General features: G+C 26.7%; 2 pseudogenes across 2 annotated transcripts; both read left to right on the forward strand.

The window, feature by feature from the left end:
* Window positions 1–1,931: 1,931 nt before the first annotated feature.
* On the forward strand, window positions 1,932–2,894 carry LOC150038127 (lectin pseudogene; annotated as a pseudogene). Its single transcript, XR_016527705.1, has 2 exons — window positions 1,932–1,945; window positions 2,332–2,894. The product of XR_016527705.1 is annotated as a lectin pseudogene (transcript).
* On the forward strand, window positions 2,839–6,912 carry LOC150038128 (lectin pseudogene; annotated as a pseudogene). Its single transcript, XR_016527706.1, has 2 exons — window positions 2,839–2,876; window positions 6,279–6,912. The product of XR_016527706.1 is annotated as a lectin pseudogene (transcript).
* Window positions 6,913–7,773: the final 861 nt, after the last annotated feature.

Consider the following 7,773-nt stretch of genomic DNA (forward strand, 5'->3'; position numbering starts at 1 on the left):
ATATATGCTAATACATAGCAAAATTTCTTTTGCATTGAGCTACCTGTTGATACTCTGACATTTATTGCTATATTTACTACTACATCATTCTTTTATTATTAGTTTTTGTTTTATTTATTCGCAACTAAAGAAAATCACATAAAAAGTTGAAAGGTGAAATTGAATTCACTAAAGTGAATAAAAAAATATATAATATGTATGGTAAAGGAATTGGCATGGGTTTGTAAAATGAGTATAAACTTCAAATCAAATAAAGTTTAGATAATGTATGGACCGTTCATATTCAATAGTTTTTCCTTTTAATTTCTATATAATTCATTCTAACTTTTACTCCAAATATATTTTTAATTAAATGGAATAGATTCCCATTTAGATACTTTTTTTAAATAAAATAAAGAGAAAGATGAAAAGTCACTCATCAATGTTTCAACTTTTAAATTAACATGATATAACCAAGATAATGGGAAGAGAGGAGAGGGAGACACCAATGGGCATAACGGTAATAATCTAATGCTTAAGGGTCAAAACGGTTTTGTTGGGTCAATATATGCTCACGACCAAGAGATTTTTTAGGATAAAATTTCTGGGAAATAAAACATATTGGAATCATATAATACAATTTTATATTCTACTTTTGAATGTTATCCGAGTAAATAGAAATGAATGATAGTTATATATATTAGATGATTTTAATGAATAAATTTTATATAACTGAATAAATAAATATATTTTAATTATTCAAGTTAACTAATCTATGTTAATATAGTATTAATTAATTACGCTTTCTAATGAAATATTTAATTGTATTAATTTAGTACATACTTGTGAATAGAAACTACTCTGGCATAGATTCCAATTAATCAATCCATTATTGTTTTTATATATTACCACTGCAAGTCTTATAAAATAAATTTATATTGAAGTTTTAATAATAAGTTTCAATTAAACATTTAAGATTTAAAGGCAGTTGTAAATATAGCAATTAGGCCCAAAGTATTAGTAAATATAACACAATAAAAAAAATTTACAAATATAACAAAATTTACTATGTCATTAATAGAAGTCGAGCAAGATAAAGTCTATTTTTAATATATTTTGCTATATTTATCATTCTTTAAAATTGTTGTTATACTGTCTGATAGGCAATTTGAAAAAAATGGATTCGATGAATACAGAGTTGTACTTGGTGTTTAGAGATATGTGTTTGGAATCATATTCATAAATTGATTTCAAATTTAAACAATTATTCAGAATGTTAAAATTTCAAATTCAAAATATCATGAAAACATAAAAATATTATTTTTAGAAATTGGACTATTTGGATAAGAAAATACTGAAACAATTTTAAATTACATAATCTAAATTATCTACTAAATGTATATTTGCAGAACAAGTGAATCTAAAAGTATAAAATAGAATTTGGATTACCTATCTAATAGATCCTTATTTATTATCGCTCTTAAAGTAATACCCTTTGTAAGTATACTAAAATTTAAAATAATTTACAAGTAAATTAAATTGATATATCGAAAGAAAATAAGGTGATAAAAACAAGATACATTAAAGATAAAGAAAGAAAGGATAAGGGATACAAAAAATTCTTACTTTTAGAAAGGTCTAAAATACCCATATGTGTGAGTATAAAAGAGTAGTGGATTTACTTATTCCCACATCTCTCCTCCAAAGTCCAATCCTTTTAGTGGCAAACCAAAGAGAAAACAATGAGCACACAATTTTTGGTATTTTCGAGAGCTCTCACAATTGCATGGAGTGATAACAATGAATATTGGAAATGGAACAAGGTGGAACGTTGCGGGTATAATCTTAAACCCAAATTTTATTTGTTCATTACCAAAATCTTTCATTATTGTTTACTCTTTTGTTCTTGGTTCATAACAATATAAACTAATTATTAATTTCATTATGCATCAATGAGCGAAAGATCGTGTTAGACTTTTATCACCTAATGATAGAAGTCTATCGCGGTCTATTATTGATAGACGGTGTCATTTTTCTATATTTATAAATAAGTTGGTTCATTTTTCTTTATTTAAAAATAATCTCATGTCTTATGCTATATTATATTATTATGAGATATAAAAACATATGCTCAAGTTTAATTTGGAATAAGTTTAATACTTTTGATTTAATTCTAAATAAATTAAATAAAATAGGATGTTTTTGAAAAAAATGAAATTAGTTTTATCCCTAAAACAAGAGGAGGAAAAATAATATAATTTGGTAAGAACGCGTTTGGTCGACTTTGGAGAAAAAAAAAAGTTGCCTTTACTCAATGTAATCTCTCTCATTATGGTGTTTAAAAACTTGCAGTTACACAATCGAAGAAGCATAGCTTCTTCAGGTATCTTGGTTTGATTGTTTTTTGGACATGAGTTCTTCTAGTTTCAAACAAAATACTTGGTACACAGTAAATATGGAGGTGATGTTGAAAGATAATGCCAGTGGATGGGATCTTCCTGTTAACAAGAAAATCGTGACGCCAGATGGGACCGTGGAGTCTCAAGAAATACTACAGGATAAGCCAAGAAATGTGTGGTTCAATATCTCGATAGGAAAATTCTTACTTGGGAGTAGTGGGATGGTCCGATTTCAGCTGTCTCAACTTGAAACAAATTGGAAGTCGGGGATTATCATAAGAGCCCTTGTGGTGAACGCATAAAAATGAGCCTGAGAATAATATGTTAAGAGATTAATATAAAGTAACAGAATGAAATGATAAATAATAGGTCCTTTTATTTCCAAGTAAGAAGGGTAAGTTTAAACACTTTATGTTTTAGTTATGTGTTAAATGTTGAATACTATGTAATACCATGTGAAATGATAAATAATACAACCTTTTGCGTACTAGCAATAAGGTTAGTTTAAACACTTTAGTATGATTTTCAATCAAATATGTATTGTGAATCAATACCAAGATCTAAATGAATCATGTTGTTATTGATCATTTGAATTTACATAAGTTCTTTCCATCTAACTAGTATATAAGGAAGAAACTAAAATCGCAGTACTCTTGATTGTACCATAGCACTTTCCTGTTGTCGTATTTAAGTCTATAATAATGCCAACATTCATATAAAAAATTTGAAACACAATACATACACTTTTATTAATATTCGATTCAATATATGTTTATGGAGAATTTTGGTGACTATTTTTCCAACCACCCATTGAGATCCATCTCTTTCATATTTTACTGTTATTCAAGACGAAAACAAAAGTTTCAATGATAAAGCGAGTAAATTCATAATCTTAGATAGTAAGATATTCTTAAATCAACATCTTAAAGATATCGAGTACAATTATAACATGCATGTACAATTTTGTATTGCGATATTTAGATAGTATGCAAAGTAGGATAACTCGAGTGCATGTGGGAGGTGAAGGCGGGTAGAAAGTTATATAATAAGAATAAAAAAAAAAAAAAACACAACATAAAAAATAAAAAGAAACAAAAGGTTAAGAATTCTTTTTTGTATCTCAAGTTTCATAAAGTGTATACATTTGGTTCCTACATTTTCATTAATAACGATTTGGTCTACATACATTAAAAATCAATTTAATCCTATTAAAAATTTTGTTAGCTTGTCATTTATTTCATTTGATTTGTACAACCATCATTGGAAAATATTGACCTCATTGAAAAGGATACCATTATGCATGATATTGGCTTCAAATCGATAGAAAAATTGGATGAAAATATTTTAAATCATACCTAAGCCTAAATGAATGAAAAGAAACACATAGAATCCAAGGCTAACTTACATACCCTTTTCCTATGAGAAGAATATAAACAAACAATATTAATTAATCGATGTAAATCTCATCCAAACAATATTACTTCTCAACTATTAATATATATTATTTTATTATTTAGATATATTTTCTTAAGGTAATTGCAATAGGTAGCGTTTTTAGGGCTAATAATTAAGTGTTTGTCAATATATATATTTTTTAAATACAAACACAGAAAAGTGTGTCAATGATGAACTTTATTGCTAATATACTCCTATTAACGATATAGCCTATCAATAGTAGACTTCGAGAATTAAATCTTAATTTTTCTATATCTATTTTTTTTTTTTTTTGCAATGGGCCATATTTGTTGATTCTTTGGAATTTAGTATCATATTTAAGTCTATAGCAACTTTTCAAAAAAATAATAAAAACATAGCAAAGTGTCTCAATGATAGACTTAGTTGTTGATGGACTCCTATTAGCGATAAAGCCTATCATTAGTATATATGCTAATACATAGCAAAATTTCTTTTGCATTGAGCTACCTGTTGATACTTTGACATTTATTGCTATATTTACTACTACATCATTCTTTTATTATTAGTTTTTGTTTTATTTATTCGCAACTAAAGAAAATCACATAAAAAGTTGAAAGGTAAAATTGAATTCACTAAAGTGAAAAAATATATATATATAATATGTATGGTAAAGGAATTGGCATGGGTTTGTAAAATGAGTATAAACTTCAAATCAAATAAAGTTTTGATAATGTATGGACCGTTCATATTCAATAGTTTTTCCTTTTAATTTTTATATAATTCATTCTAACTTTTACTCCAAATATATTTTTAATTAAATGGAATAGATTCCCATTTAGATACTTTTTTTAAATAAAATAAAGAGAAAGATGAAAAGTCACTCATCAATGTTTCAACTTTTAAATTAACATGATATAACCAAGATAATGGGAAGAGAGGAGAGGGAGACACCAATGGGCATAACGGTAATAATCTAATGCTTAAGGGTCAAAACGGTTTTGTTGGGTCAATATATGCTCACGACCAAGAGATTTTTTAGGATAAAATTTCTGGGAAATAAAACATATTGGAATCATATAATACAATTTTATATTCTACTTTTGAATGTTATCCGAGTAAATAGAAATGAATGATATTTATATATATTAGATGATTTTAATTAATAAATTTTATATAACTGAATAAATAAGTATATTTTAATTATTCAAGTTAACTAATCTATGTTAATATAGTATTAATTAATTACGCTTTCGAATGAAATACTTAATTGTATTAATTTAGTACATACTTGTGAATAGAAACTACTCTGGCATAGATTCCAATTTATCAATCCATTATTTTTTTTATATATTACCACTGCAAGTCTTATAAAATAAATTTATATTGTAATTTTAATAATAAGTTTCAATTAAACATTTAAGATTTAAAGGCAGTTATAAATATAGCAATTAGGCCCAAAGTATTAGTAAATATAACACAATAAAAAAAATTACAAATATAACAAAATTTACTATGTCATTAATAGAAGTCGAGCAAGATAAAGTCTATTTTTAATATATTTTGCTATATTTATTATTCTTTAAAATTGTTGTTATACTGTCTGATAGGCAATTTGAAAAAAATGGATTTGATGAATACAGAATTGTACTCGGTGTTTAGAGATATGTGTTTGGAATCATATTCATAAATTGATTTCAAATTTAAACAATTATTCAGAATGTTAAAATTTCAAATTCAAAATATGAAAACCATGAAAACATAAAAATATTATTTCTAGAAATTGGACTATTTGGATAAGAAAATACTGAAACAGTTTTAAATTACATAATCTAGATTATCTACTAAATGTATATTTGTAGAACAAGTGAATCTAAAAGTATAAAATAGAATTTGGATTCCCTATCTAATAGATCCTTATTTGGAAATGGAACAATGAATATTGGAAATAGAACAAGGTGGAACGTTGCGGGTATAATCTTAAACCCAAATTTTATTTGTTCATTACCAAAATCTTTCATTATTGTTTACTCTTTTGTTCTTGGTTCATAACAATATAAACTAATTATTAATTTCATTATGCATCAATGAGCGAAAGATCGTGTTAGACTTTTATCACCTAATGATAGAAGTCTATCGCGGTCTATTATTGATAGACGGTGTCATTTTTCTATATTTATAAATAAGTTGGTTCATTTTTCTTTATTTAAAAATAATCTCATGTCTTATGCTATATTATATTATTATGAGATATAAAAACATATGCTCAAGTTTAATTTGGAATAAGTTTAATACTTTTGATTTAATTCTAAATAAATTAAATAAAATAGGATGTTTTTGAAAAAAATGAAATTAGTTTTATCCCTAAAACAAGAGGAGGAAAAATAATATAATTTGGTAAGAACGCGTTTGGTCGACTTTGGAGAAAAAAAAAAGTTGCCTTTACTCAATGTAATCTCTCTCATTATGGTGTTTAAAAACTTGCAGTTACACAATCGAAGAAGCATAGCTTCTTCAGGTATCTTGGTTTGATTGTTTTTTGGACATGAGTTCTTCTAGTTTCAAACAAAATACTTGGTACACAGTAAATATGGAGGTGATGTTGAAAGATAATGCCAGTGGATGGGATCTTGCTGTTAACAAGAAAATCGTGATGCCAGATGGGACCATGGAGTCTCAAGAAATACTACAGAATAAGCCAAGAAATGTGTGGTTCAATATCTTGATAGAAAAATTCTTACTTGGGAGTAGTGGGTTCGTCCGATTTCCGCTGTCTCAACTTGAAACAAATTGGAAGTCGGGGATTATCATAAGAGCCCTTGTGGTGAACGCATAAAAATGAGCCTGAGAATAATATGTTAAGAGATTAATATAAAGTAACAGAATGAAATGATAAATAATAGGTCCTTTTATTTCCAAGTAAGAAGGGTAAGTTTAAACACTTTATGTTTTAGTTCCGTGTTAAATGTTGAATACTATGTAATACCATGTGAAATGATAAATAATACAACCTTTTGCGTACTAGCAATAAGGTTAGTTTAAACACTTTAGTATGATTTTCAATCAAATATGTATTGTGAATCAATACCAAGATCTAAATGAATCATGTTGTTATTGATCATTTGAATTTACATAAGTTCTTTCCATCTAACTAGTATATAAGGAAGAAACTAAAATCGCAATACTCTTGATTGTACCATAGCACTTTCCTGTTGTCGTATTTAAGTCTATAATAATGCCAACATTCATATAAAAAATTTGAAACACAATACATACACTTTTATTAATATTCGATTCAATATATGTTTATGGAGAATTTTGGTGACTATTTTTCCAACCACCCATTGAGATCCATCTCTTTCATATTTTACTGTTATTCAAGACAAAAACAAAAGTTTCAATGATAAAGCGAGTAAATTCATAATCTTAGATAGTAAGATATTCTTAAATCAACATCTTAAAGTTATCGAGTACAATTATAACATGCATGTGTCTCAAAAAATACTCTAACTTTTGTTGAAGCATTGATCGGCGGAATTTGTCACCCAATTTTAGATCAAATACTTTAACTATTTCTACCTAATATGTAGTTGTGGGAGCACAGGTCGAATTCAAGGAACCATTGAATTTCTCTATTAAATTGTCTACAACTCGTGCTAACTGAGGGGATGGTAGAGATTGATTTGTTTGATTGTAGAAAAATAAATTGCAAGAAAAACAAAGAAAGAGTGAATTCGAATGATTAAATGGTCTAGCCTAGGTGTTTGAGTTTTTCCCTATGTTATATGTTACAACTGGATCATAGATTCATCTAAATAATTTTTATATTGTCTAAGCTTAGCCAACTCACCTATAAAACTAGCTAAGAGTTTAAATTATCAAATTAATCAATTTCATTAGATGAGATGCATTGTAACCAGTTGAACTGATCGTGTTAAGACTAAGGGAATAAGCTAAGGTAAATATTAAATTTACAATAGCC

Source organism: Benincasa hispida, chromosome 2, assembly GCF_027475165.1.
Source record: "Benincasa hispida cultivar pf3 chromosome 2, pf3_genome.v1.1, whole genome shotgun sequence".
Lineage (NCBI taxonomy): Eukaryota > Viridiplantae > Streptophyta > Magnoliopsida > Cucurbitales > Cucurbitaceae > Benincasa > Benincasa hispida.